The 16029-nt window shown below is 35.2% G+C and overlaps 1 pseudogene; it reads right to left on the reverse strand.

Annotated features, from left to right (window-relative positions):
• Positions 1–845: 845 nt before the first annotated feature.
• On the reverse strand, positions 846–10228 carry LOC122894624 (annotated as a pseudogene).
• Positions 10229–16029: the final 5801 nt, after the last annotated feature.

Raw genomic sequence — 16029 nt, forward strand, 5'->3', positions numbered from 1 at the left:
ATAATCTTAAAAAAAAAAAAAAGAAAAAAAGAAACGAAATCTTGCCATTTGTGACAACATGGATGGAACTAGAGCGTATCATGCTTAGCGAAATAAGTCAAGCGGAGAAAGACAGCTATCATATGATCTCCCTGATATGAGGAAGTGGTGATGCAACATGGGGGCTTAAGTGGGTAGGAGAAGAATCCATGAAACAAGATGGGATAGGGAGGGTGACAAACCATAAGTGACTCTTAATCTCACGAAACAAACTGTGGGTTACTGGGGGGAGGGGGTTGGGAGAAGGAGGGTAGGGTTATGGACATTGGGAAGGGTATGTGCTTTTGGGTAAATTGGAAGGGGAGGTGAACCATGAGAGACTATGGACTCTGAAAAACAATCTGAGGGGTTTGAAGTGGCAGGTGGTGGGAGGTTGGGGTACCAGGTGGTGGGTATTATAGAGGGCATGGCTAGCATGGAGCACTGGGTGTAGTGAAAAAATAATGAATACTGTTTTTCTGAAAATAAATAAATTGAAAAAAAATTTTTGAGAAAAATAAATGCTATAGGATGCTTTTTAAAACAATGCCTATATAAGGGGGAAAACTACTTAGGAATTTTAATATATTATAGTTGATTGTTTCAGGGAAGATGAGATGAGCCTTACAGTATTAGAACTAGTATCATATGAGATTTTGCACTGCATTTACCAGCTTTAGATCACCAGATGAAGGTCCTCTAGTAGCAAAAGACTAATTGTGACAGAAACACAATAATAAAAGCATACACGCTTTGCAAAGGACATTAAGTATGGATTTGTGTTACAGCTTCACAGTTGTCTAAAAGACTTCCTTGGAACCCACTTGTTAGTTCCTTAGCTTTTTCATGGCTTCCTTTACATCTTTATTCCTCAATGTGTAGATCATGGGTTTAAGGACAGGAGAAAAGACAGTAAAAAAACACAGAAATAAATTTATCAGTTGGGAAGATCTCAAAGGGTCAAATATAAATGAAGATTAATGGACCAAAGAACAGAACCAAAACAGTAATATGGGCAGACAGGGTGGAAAACGCCTTGGACATGCCACCAGAGGCTTGGTGGTGGACAGTAGCAAGGATAATAATGTAAGAAATGAGCAAAAGGAGGAAGCAGATAAGCGAGAGCAGGCCACTACTGGTGAGCACAGGATCTCTAAAACATATGTGTCTAAGCAGACAAGCTTGATCACAAGGGGAAGGTCACAAAAGAAATTATCTACCTTATTGGGTCCACAGAAAGGAAGATTGACAGTGAATGCCAGTGGTCCAGGAGACCCCCATTAAAATAGTGCACACCCTTTGGCTCATGATGGTCATGTAGTGCAGAGGTTTGCATATAGCAATGTATCTATCATAGGCCATGGCAACAAGAAGCACCATCTCACTACCCCCAAAAACATGCAAGAAAAATATTTGTGACATGCATCCCTGGAAGGTGATGGTCTTGTGTTCATTGAGGAAGTCTGCAATCATTTTGGGAGTGGCAAATGTAGCCTGACACGCAAATAAAGGAGAGATTGCTAAGAAGAAAATACACTGGGTGGGGGAGGGGGGCGCGGGCGCCTGGGTGGCTCAGTGGGTGAAGCCTCTGCCTGCAGCTCAGGTCGTGATCTCAGGGTCCTGGGATTGAGCCCCACATTGGGCTCTCTGAACGGGAGCCTGCTTCCCGCCTCTCTCTGCCTGCCTCTCTGCCTACTTGTGATCTCTGTCTGTCAAATAAATAAATAAAATCTTTTACAAAAAAATACATTGGGGAATGTAAGCGAGAGTCTATAATTACTGTGAGGATGATAAGGATGTTTCCCAACACTGCAGCTCCATAAAACACCAAAAAGTTAAAGTAAGGAAGAGTTGGATGTCCCGAGAACTAGAAAGCCCCAACAAAATGAATTTGTAACCACTGATTTATTACTCCATCCATTAACTGACTCTGGGCTGCTGAAATTATCTGCAAGAAATACAGATAATTAAAAAGGATAAGGAAACCTGGAGATTCATAGACCTGTACCCCTGGGGCTAAAAATACATTATGTGTTTATTAAAAATTTTTTAACAATTAAAAAAAGGATAAGGATAAGCATTTTACCACTTTGCAAATGGAGTAGATGCTTCAGTTCTAATAATTATAAAAATAATATAGTGAGACTATAGGACAATGATTATTCACATTACTATTAGGAATTGTTATTTTCCCTGTGATTATTTACATAAGTATATGAATTGTTCTTTACTTTTACACTTAATGAACTGGCATGATGGGGAGAGAGAGAGGAAGAAGGAGGGAGGAAAAGACACCGATAGTTATCTAACACAGAAGTCAATATGGAAGGAAGGAGGAAGTTGAGTATTTGCCTTTGTGTTGTAAAGTGTTTTTGTAGAAGTGTGCAAGATCCCCGTAATACCTTTAAAGACACAAACATTTTACTTATGCATTCAGATTATAAATTGCAGAAAATGAGCCTGGTGCCCTTTACAGAATCGTGAAGGGAGAGAAAAGTTAGGCCAACTTACTTTAGTAAATGATAACAGAGAAAGGAGTGTGATGTGTCCATGTATTTGAGATATCTGCAGTTATAAGAGAGAAAAAAGTTAACTTGTACCAAGTCAAATTAGTGTGAGCAACAGATTGCATTCACTATTCTATATTAAAACAATTAAGTTTTATAGCAATGAACTTTGTGATTTAGCAGTGAAAAATTATCTTCCCAGAACCTCAGAAGCATAAATTCTTTTAAATCAAAAATTATTATTTTTTGAAAATGGGAAATGGATGCAAACAAGTATCACAGAAGGAGAACTACAAATAGCCAATAGCCATTTGAAGAAATGATCAACCTCACTGATAACCAAATAAATAAAATTTCAGTGAAGAATTGATAAAGAAGATGATACACACACACACACACCCCACACACAATGGAATATTAGTCACAAATAGGATGAGAACATGCCATTTGTGACAATATGCATGGGCGTAAGAGGGAATTAGGCTATGTGAAATAAATCAGACTGAGAAAAACAAAACAAATGGATAAACAGGCAAACCAATAGTCTTTTCGTATCACAGCCGTACTATTTACTTTTTTTCAATGTGATTTTTCTTTTAGAATAGTTTAATTCAGTACTAAAAATAGTTTGACTAGCTACCTGCTCATCAAATATGAGACTGAAAGCAATTTTAATTAGCATGTTTGCTGATTATATTTGTACTACTTATGTTTGCTGCTGATTTTATAACCTCTTCTTTCTCTAATGATGTTACTATCACAATAACAAAAGTATTTTTCCAAAGCCTACCTAATAGAGTAATGTAATTAATTCATTCAACAAATACTATAGGTTGCCTTCTCTGTACCATGAACTTTTATAGACTCTGGAGACAAAGAAATGGAAAAATAGAAAAGAAAAGAAAAAGTGTTCAACCTTCATGTATCTGGTGTTCTAAAGGGGGGAGAAGGGATGAGAGAAGATATTAAAAATAAATAACATATACATTTATGTCAGTTAGTGACAAGTGCTATGGAAAAAAATAAGCAGAACAAAGATATATGGACAAACCAGGTGGTCAGAAAAAGCTTCACTAGGTGGGTTATATTTTCTCAAAGATTGTGGGAAATTAAGAGCAAGCCTTGATACTAAGAGCAGGATAGCAAGCATGTGCAAGAACTTATTTAGATGAAATAAGCATTCTCTTGGGAAATGTCAGCATTATTTTGTCAGTTTTATTAGAAATTAAATGAATGGGACATTGGCTTTTAACCTTATTATGGAATTGACAAATGTATAATTATCTTTTCTGAACAATATTCTACCCCATAGGCTTAAATACATCTACAGTTTTCAGGAACTATAAATTCAGTCTTACAATAAGGACATGCATTTTAAACTAACCTTTTTATTTTCTAGAATGAAATGTGGATATTACAAAAATTGCTTTACAAATTTTATATTTTCATATATATGTAATCTATAAGCAGATTTGAAAGGCAATTTTATATAGTCTTGTATGAATATGCTAATTTTATCATTCAAAATAAAATTGAAATGATCTGTGATTTCCAGGACAAATCCTTTGAAATGAAACTCATACCCAGATATCAAGCTGGAAAGACCTCCCTGTGTAACCCTTAGTGACAACTAGATGAGATTATTTATTTATTTATTTATTTATGGTATGACTTTCAAATATTGAGTCCATTTAAAATATAAATATAAAAAATAATATAAAACTTGTTAATTACTGTTTTAATAATACCCCCATAGACTCTTATGCCTGTTGATACTTTTCTGTATTATTTCTCTGTGTATAAACACCTGAAAAGAGTTTGCCAAGTGAGAAATGTATTAGAATAAAGGGATGCCTGGGTGGCTCAATTGGTTAAGTGGCTGCTTTTGGTTCAGGTTATGATCCCAGGGTCCTGGGATCAAGACTCGCATCATGTTCTCTGCTTGGTGGGGAACCTCCTTCTCTCTCTGCCTCTGCCTGTCACTCTGCCTGCTTGTGCTCTCTCTCTCTATCTCTCTCTCTCCCTGACAAATAAATAAATAAAATCTTTAAAAATGTATTAAAACAAAGTTTTCTGATCTTAAGCCATCCCTGTTTATGTCTCATTAGTTGTATTGAATTGACTTGGTTTAGTTCTAGATTTATAGGCAGAATTTCTCTAAAACCATCCTAAAAGGATTTTTCCATATTAAGAGATAATCATATTTTTATTCACAGTTATGATATCAGCCAGTCTTCATAGGAAGACAGAGTGTGAAAATTTCTACAGTAAAATATTAATAGCACTTGTTTGAGATCAGAAAATCCGGACTTAGTTCCTGGCTCCACACTAACTCTTTATAATAGTGTTTGTTCATTAATTCTCACTTATTGAGCACCTGCTATGATACATGTCAAGCATTCTATAGGCCTGCAGATATAATAATGATCACAACAGAGAGGATTCATGCCTTTGTGCAGTTCACCACAACTCTTTAAACTTTGTTGCAGCATACATTTGAAAGACATATATATATATATATATATATACTATATAGTGATGTTTTAGTTGAGTGAGCATACTATTGTATTAAAAATCAGATAATAAAGTTTTACCTCTACTTGGTAAAGCCAATCTAACAGAAAAATACCTGGTTCTGAGTAGATTAATAATCTAGGAGATTTTAAAAGACCAAAGAATAATGAGGCATATATCATCATGTGAGATATGAAAGAGCTGATGAAAGACAGAGGAGAAAGAAGATAACTTCACAATAAAGATAACCATATTTATATAAGGAAATTATCTTCTTGTCTCTGTATATAAGTAATTAAATTGGATAAAGGCTTTTGGATATGTCGGACTTGATTTAGTTGCCTTACCTTATTACATGACTAATAATTCCATAAATATATACCATATAAGAGAGTGCAAAAGAATAGAAGCTGGAAAATGTTCTCTCTCTCTATCTGTCTCTCTCTCTATATCTATCTATCTATCTATCTATCTATCTATATATATATGGCATTCTGTACTTGTAAAATGCTGGGAAGAAAGAGCATCTGTTAATCATAACAACCAGAATTTTCTTAGTCAACTTCATACAAAGCACCATGCTAAACACTTCATCCATTATCTCATTTCTTCTTACAACAGTGCTCCAAAGGAAGTACTATTATTACCCTACACAGTAGAAACAGCTAGATCCTAGCAGTAAAGTTAGTGTCACAGGGCATAGTCAGACAGCAGGGCTTTGTGTATTCAAAACACACCTGTATGTCACTTAATTAGAGGCCTGATCACTGAGAATGTATCAGAGGAAGTCTACCTGGTCGTTACAATGACAGTTTTGTGTCCCATTCTATTCTCTATCCTCATCTCTATTCTTTCAGATTTATGTATCAGTATGCTCACCTTTACCTGGGCATCTCAATCCATCACCTGTGTTAGCAGTAAAAATAATCAGATGGTTCGATACGGTGTTTGATTTAGAATCGCATAAACAGACTCCAAATTCTTATGCTCAAGAGCCCATATTGTCTTAGTTCTAGTGATCACTTTAACCCAGAATCCCTTTAACTTTCTGAATGATGACATGTGAACTTAATTTTTTACCTGATGTTATTAACTTCCACATACCAATTATGAGAGAAATTCTAGGGTAGTAATAACAGGTTGAAGAAGAGAAACCTCCAAACATTTTTATAAAGACTGAGTCACAAAGCCCCAAAAAAACAAATATTTAAGTATCATACCACACACCCATACATCTTGGATAACCAGTACCATGGATTGCAATAGCTAATTAAAGAACTTCCTTTGTGAAGTGAAGTCATCTTGCTGTGGGAGTTATTAACACAATTTCAGTTGCTTTTCCCAAAAACAAAATGGAACGGATTTTTAAAGTGTTGCCCATAATTACACATGAGGCATATATCACAAGGGGGACATTTAGTGACCCAGAAGCTTGCAGCAGCTACATTCACTCTCATTTAATAATCTTTCTCCCTCCATATGGCTTCCTTTTTCTATTCTTTTTTTTTTTTTTTTCCGGGAAAGAGGGGGTGGGGGTGGGGCAGAGGGAGAAGGAGAGGGAAAGAGAGAATCAAGAGCAGATTCCACCTCAGCATGGAGCTCCCAACACAGCTTGACAGTCATGACCTGACCTGAGACCAGGAGTTGGACACTTAACCAACTGAGCCACCTAGGCTCCCCTCTTCATGTGGCTTTCCACTGTTTAGAGTGACTGTGCCCATAAGTACTAGGTCACAAGTTCCGGAAAATGTAAATCTGGCAATGGGCCTAAGAGAATTGGAATTTTGTTTTCTCTAATCCTTCACTTCTTTCTTTTCACAGAAATATTTAGGATAAAGTTTTTTTAAACTCCATGCTATACAGTATGCCACCAAAACCCCCAAATTTTTCAGTTGTCATTGATCAGTACCTAACCATACAATAGAATCAGAAAGAAAGCTTAGTTGGACATAAGTGGGTAGAAATGTACATATAGCTTCCTTTTGGACACTGTGGAAAGATACCTAAGGGCAGTTAGAAGGGCTGAAAAGGTCTACAAAGAGCCGGTGACAGAAATAAAATAGTTAATGTTGAGAAACGGAATAAATGCCCAGAAAATTTGGTGAGTCTGAAGAGCCTTGACTTCTCTGAGTTCTTGACTAGTTGACTAAATTCCTTCTTGACATCTTCTCTTTAATGTCTCATAGGTATTTAAGTTTTCTGTTTCCAAACCTATTTGTCCTTTACTCTGCCTCATGCCAGCTACTGGCACTTCTGTCCTGTGATTCTAGTCAAATATTTAGCTCCTTCCTTTTCCTTATTCCCTTTCTAAACCCTGCTTTACCTTCCCCCCAAATATTCCCAATTTATCAAATTATTTCCATCTTAACTCCCTGTCTAAATCTTTATTTTTTTCCCATTAAGTGTCTCAAAGGGCTTCTAATAGTCTCTGCCTTGTACCATTGATATTTTCCAGTCTTTCCTCTAGAATGATCTTTAAAAGTAAAATTAGAATTGGTCATACAACTTTAAAATGGTGAATGCATTCCATTTCTCTAGAAATAAAATCAGTGCCCTTGCCGAGTGCGTGTCATTTTACATTTCACATGTTAACCTCAACCTCATGTTTTCTCACTCTGATCAGTCACTAAACCTATGCTTTCATTTCCTGGAATACTCCTTTTGATATCAGTGAGTTTTGCTTTCTCTTTTTTCTATCTGAATATTTTTTCTCTGGCTCTTCATGTTCTATATCCTCATTTTTTAAAAAAATGTGTATTAATTAGAGAGCGTGAGCAAGAGAGCACAAGCAGGAGGGGCAGCAGAGGGAGAGGGAGAAGCAGGCTCGCCACTGAGCAGGGAGCCTGATATGAGACTCAGTTTCAGGACCCTGAGATCATGATCTGAGTTGAACGCAGATACTTAGCCAACTGAGCCACCCAGGTACCGCTGTGTCCTCATTTTTAAAGTATCAGATGAAATATCATTCTACAGAGCAGATTTATCTGCATACCCTTCCCTCTCTATATACTCCTCCTAATTTTGAATTTTTTTCATCTTGCAACATTATTTGCTACCCTCATAACACTCATTACAGTTTTAATTTTCACTTATGTTTGTTTGTGTACATGTTGTTATTTGTTTGTCCTCTCTACCCCAAGATTATAGGCTCCATGTGTGCAAGAAACGAATCTCTCAGACCACTGTTAAACTTGGCACATAACTTAGCAAATGGTAAATGCCCAAATAATCGTATTGATTCAGTGAATAGCTGAATAGGTAATTGCCCATGAGATGGTTACTTTTTATTTTTAAGAACTGCTATAAAGCTTTGTTGTTTTGAGAATATCACATAAATGGGAACATATGTGTTTCCTGGCTTTTTTTTAAACCCAACATAATGCCTTTGAGATTCATTCCTAAGTCAATAGTTGTTTCCTTTTTATTCTGAGTACTATTCTAAACCAATTCTGGACTTGGCCATGTGTCTTGTTCTGTCTAGGAGGCTGCATTGCAACTCACAAATGAGAGGCCATGTAGAGAAAACTGAGGTGCCTTTGGCTGATAGTCACCTAGCTCCTACTGCCAAATTGCCAACCACCAAATGTGTGAGTGAGGTCATTGTTGATCTTCCAATTTCCAGACTTAGCAGACAACATAGCAGATATTATAAATGCTGACCCACACCAGAGAAAGAACCCACTGGGTTTGTGAGCTAATATAAATGCTTGCTGTTTTATTTGTTTATTTTTTAAATGCTTGTTATTTTCAATCAATAAATTTTGGAACTGTTTGATACCATTTTCTTCTACTTCTTGCCACATCACTAAAATTCTAGCAGTAGTTATATCCTTGACTGCTCAATATCCTATTGTCCCCTTTTTGGCTCCAGCTCTTACTAGTTTCATCCACCTCTTTTGTGCTTCAGGCTAAGGGTGGCAAAAGTTCCTGCTGCTAGTTCCTGAATTCCTCATTGAATTCTGCCAGGATTTCTCTATATTGTATGTTATATTAAAAATCTCTGCCAAGTGTGCTTTCTATTTCCTTTTGTGACCTTAATTTCTATTCCTCTTGACGTATTCTAAAATTATCTCGGATTTCTTCATTCCATTAAAACTATTCCCAATTATCTCTTATTTTAGCTGCCTGCTCAAAACTTAGAAAAACTTGCAGAAAAGTGGCCTGCCACGGTACTTCACTAAATAAAAGGCCTTTGGTAATTATATTATCCCAATGTGAGAAGAAGGTGATGGAAATAGTTATGATATTAAATAGGATATTTTCTCTGTACTGCATATCCAATTACATACTGAATATATCCACTTCAAGTCCATTATGTACAATGCTTAATCGTCATCTTCCCCATATTTTATACACAATGAATATTTTAAAAATTAGTGAATAAACTCCTCTTGAAGTATATATATCTTCCTGCTAGTTCCCTAAGCAAGAAATCCGAGAGTCAATGTTGATTCTCCCTTACCTTCAAATGCAGCCAATCGATAGGCTTATCTTTAAATACCTCTGAATCTGTTCAGTTATATCTGTCCAACTCTCATCTCCGTTGCAGGGAATCCATTTTCTCTCCTAAAAGGCAACATCCTTTACGAGTTTCATTGATATTTCCAAAGATAATTTATAGATAGATAGATAGATAGATAGAAATAATTTATAAATAAATATAAATATATAACATCTCCTACATTTATATTATTAAACATAAATGGTAACACTCTTTGTACGTGACTCTACATGCTGATTTTTCTGATAAATAATACTTTGTGGAGATATTTCCTATGTGTACATATATAATGCTATAGTACTTTCTTTGTCTGAAAAAAATATTGTCATTTGCAACAACATGGATGGATTTAGAGGGTGTTGTGCTAAGTGCAATAAAAGAAAGACAAATACTATATGATTTCACTTACATGTGGAGTCTAACAAAATAAATGAGTAAACGAAAAGCAGAAACATATTAATGAATACAAAGAACAAATTGATGGTTGTCAGAGGCAGATGAGGTGAGGCGATGGGCATAATGAGTGAAGGGGTGTAGGAAGTACAGGATTCTGGTTATGGAATGAATAAGTCTTGGGGATGAAAAGTACAGCATCTGTAGTATAGTAAATAGTATTGTAATAGCACTGTATGGTTATAGGGGGTAGCTACACTACTAGTGAGCATACCATAACAGAGTTGTTCACCATGTTGTATACCTAAAGCTAATGTAATATTTTTTGCCAGTTACATTTCAATTAAAAAAATACTTATTATCTTTTATGGTTTCTGTGTGCTAAGAATTCAGTAATGGTTTGACTGGGCAGTTCAAGCTTAGGGTGTCTCATTCTCATAAAGCTACAATGAAAGGCTTGGCTGGGACTGAATGATACACTTCTCTGGCTGGGAGTTGGTGCTGGAGCTTGAAAAGAGGCCTCCATTCCTCTCCATAGACTTACTTGAGTGTCCCCATGATATAGTAAGTGACTTCCTCCAGAGTAAGCAGTGTAAAGAGAACAAAGTTTTCTGTGATCAGATCTCAGAAATACCTCCTTGTGGTTAGTTTTACCATATTCTGTGGGACACACAATTCATCTCTAAGTTGGTAGGGAAGGGACAAAAGAAAACATGAAAGCCAGGATATTCAGTTCATTGGAGATTGGTTATCACAATTGCAGTATTTAATTTTGGCAGGAATGGGAGGCAATGGGTGCCTTCATATGCTACTGCTGGGTGTATAAATTGGTGTACTTCATTGAGGGGATGATTTGATAGTGGCTAATAAGATTTAAAATGCAAATGACAGTACAGACAAAAGGTTGATATCCAGGATCTATAATGAACTCCTCAAACTCAACCCACACGAAACAGACAAACACATCAAAAAATGGGCAGAAGATATGAACAGACACTTCTCCAATCAAGAAATACAAATGGCTATCAGACACATGAAAAAATGCTCATCATCATTAGCCCTCAGGGAGATTCAAATTAAAACCACATTGAGATATCACCTTACACCAGTTAGAATGGCCAAAATTAACAAAACAGGAAACAACATGTGTTGGAGAGGATGTGGAGAAAGGGGAACCCTCTTACACTGTTGGTGGGAATGCAAGTTGGTGCAGCCTCTTTGGAGAACAGTGTGGAGATTCCTCAAGAAATTAAAAATAGAGCTTCCCTACGACCCTGCAATTGCACTCCTGGGTATTTACCCCAAAGATACAGATGTCGTGAAAAGAAGGGCCATCTGTACCCCAATGTTTATAGCAGCAATGGCCACAGTCGCCAAACTATGGAAAGAACCAAGATGCCCTTCAACGGATGAATGGATAAGGAAGATGTGGTCCATATACACTATGGAGTATTATGCCTCCATCAGAAAGGACGAATATCCAACTTTTGTAGCAACATGGACGGGACTGGAAGAGATTCTGCTGAGTGAAATCAGTCAAGCAGAGAGAGTCAATTATCATATGGTTTCACTCATTTGTGGAGCATAACCAATAGCATGGAGGACAAGGGGCGTTAGAGAGGAGTAGGGAATTTGGGTAAATTGGAAGGGGAGGTGAACCATGAGAGACTATGGACTCTGAAAAACAGTCTGAGGGGTTTGAAGTGGCGGGGGGGTGGGAGGTTGGGGTACCAGGTGGTGGGTATTATAGAGGGCACAGCTTGCATGGAGCACTGGGTGTGGTGAAAAAATAATGAATACTGTTTTTCTGAAAATAAATAAATTGGGAAAAAAAAATGCACATATCTTTGCATATATTCTATGTCCACTGTAGCAGTGTTTGCAATGACAAGAAGAAAAGGAAAAAATAAATGTCTGTAAATAAGGGAGTAGATCAATAAATTATAGAATACTTTGGAGGATTTAAAAAGATGTGTGCAGATCTATAATTGGCCATAGAAAGATTTCTAAGGCACATTGTTAAGCAACAAACAGAAAGAAAATACTCTTCCATTTACACAAGAAGGAAAAAACACACAAAAACTGATTTTGTATGTTGCATATAAATGAATGAATACAAAAATCCATGGTAAACCTCTTGAAGGATAGTGTAAAAATTTTGGCAGTTACTTCCGAAAATGGTATGGAGTGGAGTGGAGGCAGTACCTTTGCTTTGTAATATTTTGTCTTACTTGAATTTTTAACAAAATGTCTTTAACAATTTAAATATTTAAACTTGGTAACAGACTGACAACTTAAGATAGCCTCTTCTAGTAAAAATATAGTGTTTAGACTTTATGATATCTATTTTGGTTTTCAGAGCCCCTTTCTGGTTTATAGATTTCTAATTGCTGCTACAATTTTGTTGATCTCAGAGCAAGTCTTTAGAAAAAATTAAGGGAAGAGGGCAAGGTCTCAACTTCAAGCCTTTTACTTATGTTGTTATAATGCATAGGAAGTGGCTGTTAGGTATACAGATATTAAAATATTGCCTCCCACTTAGCCTCAGTTTTATCATCTATAAAGTATAGATAAAATATAACACTGCCTACCATATAATACTACTGTGATCAAATGTGACACTGACAGCTGTTGGCACTTACTAGACATGCAAAAAGTAGCCACTGTTAGTTTAGATCCATTCTACATTTCTTATCAATACTAAAGCATTGTTTTGGTCAATATGGAGGATGTGACTGAATATATGCTAAGTAGAATGAAACCAATCATGAGGTTAAACCTCTGCCTTCGGCTCAGGTCGTGATCCCAGGGTTCTGGGCTCCAGCCCAACATCAGGCTCTCTGCTCAGTGGGGAGCCTGCTTCCCCCTCTCTCTCTCTCTCTCTGCCTGCCTCTCTGCCTGCTTGCGATCTCTCTCTTTCAAATAAATAAACAAAATCTGAAAAAAAAAATAAAATCTTTTTTTCTTAAAATCAGTGCTTGCAATACATACTAAGTCCATATTTGCTTTTACATGTGTGTGGGTATATCTGTAAGATAAAATGCTAGAAGTATAATTCCAATTCAGTTTTAAATTTTAATAGATATTTATATTTTCCTTCATATATTTTACCAATTTAGAGATTTAATAAAATACTTGAGGTTTACTTTTTCTTGGGAGGGTTTGAGATTTGAGGTTCATATTTTATTGGTCTTGTCAACATGTTATACTATCAGACTCTTGGATCTTTGCCAATCACATAGGTAAACAAAAGAATTTTGCTATACTTACACTTGTATTTTTTCATAAAATAGTTTTACTGTTTATTTGTTTATTAATATGTCCAAGAATCACTTTCATTACATTAGTAATTAATTCCCTATTCATATTCTTTGCTAATTTTTCTCCTGCCTTATAGGCACTTATTTACTGGCTTCGAAGAGTTCTTTTCAAATTAAAGATATAACCACTACAAATAATCCTTCTTTTCACATAGTTTTATTTTTAATTTTATCATGGGCTTTTAAAACAACAACAACAAAACAAAACCTCTGTGGAAAATTATGTTGTCAGATTTATCAATCTTTTTTTTTTTTTAACTTTATGACTTTAGGGTTTTTTTGGTCAAACTTGATATGATAGGTTGTGCCTGATCACTCAAAACCCAAGTAGATCTAATAGTGAAAATTCTGAAAGTGGAAGAATGTGTCTCTGGCAGTACAAAGAATTGAGCAAGTCAAATAGCCACTCATTAAATTCTAAATTCCTTCCTCCTGCTGCTGCTGTTCTTATTCCCCCTCTTCTCCATTTTCCCCTTGTGCCATAACATTTCTCCCCTAGTTAAGGATCAGAGCAGAAAAATGACTTGATTTTTTAAGAGTGCTATCAGTACCCCCCATTTTCACCAGCAAGGTAGAGTTAAAAAGAAAAAAAACAGTCTGAGGGGTTTGAAGTGGCGGGGGGGTGGGAGGTTGGGGTACCAGGTGGTGGGTATTATAGAGGGCACAGCTTGCATGGAGCACTGGGTGTGGTGAAAAAATAATGAATACTGTTTTTCTGAAAATAAATAAATTGGGAGAAAAAAATGGTATCAAAAACATCATGACTGCATTAATGTTTATTGTGTATTTTTAAAATTTTTGACACTGTGTAAAAATATATAAAAAGTAGTCAAGTATAAAAGATCATTATCATATTTGACATTGTATGAATGAACCAAAAAGTCTGAATTTCTAAGAAACCTAAAGTTTATAAACATTATCATGGTCTAAAAAGACTGTTTGTCTATATCTGAAACTCTGCACTAGGATTTAGCATGCAGAGTTAAATTCTATGCATATAGCCACTAACTTATGTATTACAAGTGAAATACTGAATCCAGAATGAAGACAATTACAAACTTTCTTTTTTATGTTAAGCAATTATTTTCTTCAGTGTTAGAATACATTTAGTCTTCCTGTTATAAGGCCTTTTTCATGATGTAAATCACAGGGAGAAGTACATAAGAAAAATTTGGCTAATGAATGAAATACTAATAATAGATATTTAAATATTTATTATTAGATATACACAAATTTTACTTTCCCTCTTCTGGTTTACAAAAAATATGAAAGGATAGATTTCAGATTTGGTCATCAAATAATTTTTATCACTTTGCATATCAGCATACTTTAGGTACACATGGAACTTTTAAACTTTTTCTGTGAATAATGAAGAATTCATTATAACCAATTATTTCTACTTAAAATAAGTAAACTTGGAAAAAAGATACATAAAAATAATGAATACTGTTTTTCTGAAAATAAATAAATTGGGAAAAAAAAGATACATAGACATTTCTCAACTTATGATGGTTTGACTTACAACTTTTTTGACTTTTTGATGAGGTGAAAGTGATAAGCATTCAGTAGAATCTGTACTTTGAATTTTGAATTTTGATCATGTCCTGGGCTAATGATATGTGGTATGATACTGTTGCATGATGCTGGGCCCCCACAGTTCCCAGTCAGCCAAATAATATGAGGATAAACAACCAATATACTTACTACCATTTGGAATCCATACAAGCATTCTATTGTTCAGTTTCAGTAGAGTATTAAATAAATTACTTGAGATTTGAATACTTTATTATAAAATGGGCTTTGTGTTAGATGATTTTGCCCAGTTGTAGGATAATCCTAAAATAGGCTTTCTGTTAAATGGTTTTTCACAGTTGTAGGCTAATGTAAGTGTTCTAAGCATATTTAAGGTAGTCTAGGCTAAGCTATGATGTTCAATAGGTTAGATGTATTAAATGCATTTTCAGCTTATAGTGGGTTTGTCAGGAGGCAACTCCATTGTACTTCAAGGAAGGTCTGCAGATGCTGCTGATAGCAATAAATATCTATAAAATGCTTTATGATGAGTATAAATGCATATTAAATCATCTTGAGGAAAATAGAAAAATTGAGATGAGAAAGAAGATACATAACCAAATACACTTGATCCTTGAACAATGCAGGTGTTAGAGATACCAACTCTCCACAAAGTAGAAAATCCAAGTATAACTTTCAGCTGTCCCCAAGTTTAGCTACTAATAGCCTACTGTTGATTGGAAGCCTTACTGAGAACATGAACAATCAATTAGCACATATTTTATATGTTATATATATATATATATATATAATATACTATATTCTTAAAGTAAGGTCAAGAAAAATATTAAGAAAATCATTAGGAAGAGAAAAATACACTTACAGTATTACACTGTATTTATTAAAAAAAAATCCACATATTAGTGGACCTACAGTTCAAACCCATGTTGTTCAGGCATCAACTATATATATATAACCAAATTATAAATTACCAAAATATTCAATACAGAAAGAAAAGATAGGCTAACAAATATATATTAATGAGGTAAAATCTGTGTTGCAAAACACATTTCTTTTTACTATGTCAATATATGGAAAAGTATAATTAAGTTGAAAGTATCAAAAGCTCAGTTTGCTTATACATTTTGAGTACAAGGTATAAAAATGTCATGTGTTCAGTTGAAGAGAATCACAAGTTTAGTAACATGAGTAGCATTTTATGTAGATTAGAATATCATTAGCAAAAGTAATTGGCATGGTGTTG

Source organism: Neovison vison, chromosome 13 (assembly GCF_020171115.1).
Source record: "Neovison vison isolate M4711 chromosome 13, ASM_NN_V1, whole genome shotgun sequence".
Classification (NCBI taxonomy): domain Eukaryota; kingdom Metazoa; phylum Chordata; class Mammalia; order Carnivora; family Mustelidae; genus Neogale; species Neogale vison.